The sequence below is a fragment of the Myotis brandtii genome, unplaced genomic scaffold (genome assembly GCF_000412655.1).
Source record: "Myotis brandtii unplaced genomic scaffold, ASM41265v1 scaffold980, whole genome shotgun sequence".
In the NCBI taxonomy this organism is placed as follows: Eukaryota; Metazoa; Chordata; class Mammalia; order Chiroptera; family Vespertilionidae; genus Myotis; species Myotis brandtii.
Window position 1 is genome coordinate 293,828 of NW_005372075.1, and position 2,410 is coordinate 296,237.

At 45.6% G+C, this 2,410-nt stretch overlaps 1 non-coding gene across 1 annotated transcript; it reads left to right on the plus strand.

Moving 5' to 3' along the window:
* The first annotated feature begins 446 nt into the window (after positions 1 to 446).
* On the plus strand, positions 447 to 518 carry TRNAE-CUC. The gene has a single exon. It is a non-coding gene; the product is annotated as a tRNA-Glu (tRNA).
* The last annotated feature ends 1,892 nt before the right edge of the window (positions 519 to 2,410 follow it).

Here is a 2,410-nt window from a genome sequence, read left to right on the forward strand (position 1 = left end):
GCTATTTTCAGATAAGGCAGAATGGCCTTGTCATTTAAGTTTTTTATTCACTACATATTAAATATTTTTAAAATAAACACCATGACGAACACTTTGAGGAATCCAGAGATATATTTAAACACGTCTTGGACAGGCTTACCAGTTTATGAGGAGAAAGACAAGGAAACCATTTCAAATTAGTGAAACAGGAGCTGCCGCCCTCGCTAAGGCTACACTTTACTCGAGCGGACTCCCCACGCCCAGAGCAGAGAGACCCCGACCGGCTGCTGCCCCAGATCTCCTCGGGTTGGCACAGCGCCCCTCTCTAGGTCTTATTGGCTGGTGCCCTGCGGTCCATGAAAAAATAAATATAATTTTGCACTAGTTCAGGAAATCGGAAAGGCAGCCATGGTCGCAGGATTGGAGCATTTGACTGATAAACTTTTGTCTAAGAGATGCTGTCGTCCTCCCTGGTGGTCTAGTGGTTAGGATTCGGCGCTCTCACCGCCGCGGCCCGGGTTCGATTCCCGGTCAGGGAATTTGCTTTTTTCCACCCCCCCGCCCCCAGCGGCCGCATTCCTTCCGAGCTAAAGGAAACCTATAAAGATTAAACTCTAAATTGCATACAGTTGCTCTTAATATTCATATGAAGCGTATTTTACTTGGAAATTTTGTGACATTCTTGGTATCTCAAATGCAAAATGACTTTTCAATAAGTTCTAGAATTTTGTTAATGAGCTCTGCACTGCTCTAAGTGTTTTTAAAATGTAACTCATTAGTTGGATAATTCACTGAGCGGGACATTTTGGAGACAGTTGATTAACTTCAGGAGTTGTTTCATATTAGCATCACGCGTTGAAAAGATAGTTGTTAAGGTGAAAGAAGAAATTGGGAAGTCATTTTCAGATCTGTCTCAGCTGGCGGTGCGTGTGTTTCCGACGGGGAGAGCTGCTGGAGCTGGGACAGGCACTCCCTCCCTCCCAGGCTTCCTCGCTCCTCGGTCCCATTCTGGGAGCGCCCCGAAATGCCGACACGGGACTTCCCCCGGGACCGAGGCGGTTCCGGGACTGAGTGATCTCTCGGGAGCCTAGGGTTTCCCAGACTAGGAACAGGACAAGGTCGTGGGATCAGCAAAACTGCGAAGCCGGCGCGCGAGTGAGGAGCACGGCGGACCGCCGCCCGGGGGTGAATGACGCTGCTCGCGGAAGGCAGGCCGGTGCCCTCCTGGCTCTGACCGGGCGCGGCGCCTCTGTGCCGAGTGGCTTCTGGCCGTATTGGGAATAAATCTTTGTTACTAGGCTTGTCTAATAGCAACTACAGATATCTTGCTTGTTCTTCCCTTCTCGTTTCATATGTTCGATGCACATATGACCTCTTCCCAAGCTTCTAAACAAAGGCCGTGCTGACCTTGACCTTACTGGACTGAGACATGGTGATGTGATGTTTTTGTGATCATGTTAAATGAAGCAGAACTTTCTCTAATTGCACATTCCCTGCTCTCCCCCACGCCCACCCCCACATATAAATTCATAAATTCCAAAACCTCTCTGAGCTGGGACACTCCTTTTGCCATTTTGCCAGTACTCTCCTTGGGTGAATAAACTCGGACACATACGTAAGATCAGTTTGTCTAAGAAATTTTGTTTGGACATAAGCATAAAGCAGTATAGTTTGTCAGTTTCCTGTGTATTCTGAGGCTCTTCCCTGTCTTTCTGCTTAATGTTTCACAGGAAATCAGCTCTGGAGGCCTGATGGTTCTCACTTCCTGAACACTACCCTCTTCATGACGTCATAGTTCGTCTCCTCTGTATAGCAAGAGTCCTTTGCTTCATTTCTTTTCACAGCTCTGTTTTTATGAAGTACTCGGGGTGGGACCCCTAAATGTGCTCAATGTTTTTTGTTTATTTGTTTCTTTTTTGAACTTTCCACATAAAGCTAATGAGGCAGGGACTCTTCTTTGAAAGCTATGTGACTTTTTCCTTCTTCTGTTGTGCGCTATTATTCATTCTCCTTGGAGAAAAAAATGTTCTAAACTGTATTTTAGCACAATAGGTTCTGTTCACTCACTTGTCAACTCAGAGAACAAATGACAAACGCAAAATCCATCTTAAGGCAAGAGGAAGAAGGAAGAATGTGAATGGGTGTAAAACAGAGGACAGCCATTGAGGCCAACAGTCCATCCTGAGCACTAAGGCCAGTGTGGGATTGCGTTACACTGGGTAGCCTAGTCCCTGTGGAAGGTGAAAAATGAGCAGGACAGTCATATCTCCTAACACCCCAAACCCCAGCTTTCTCATCGGTTAAAAGGAGTAAATACATTTATTGCATAAAATTACTATGAGGAATAAATGAAATAATGCACAAAAGTGCTCAGCCATACTATTATCCTAATCCATATGTTTTTACCATTATCATCATCATTATTACCCTT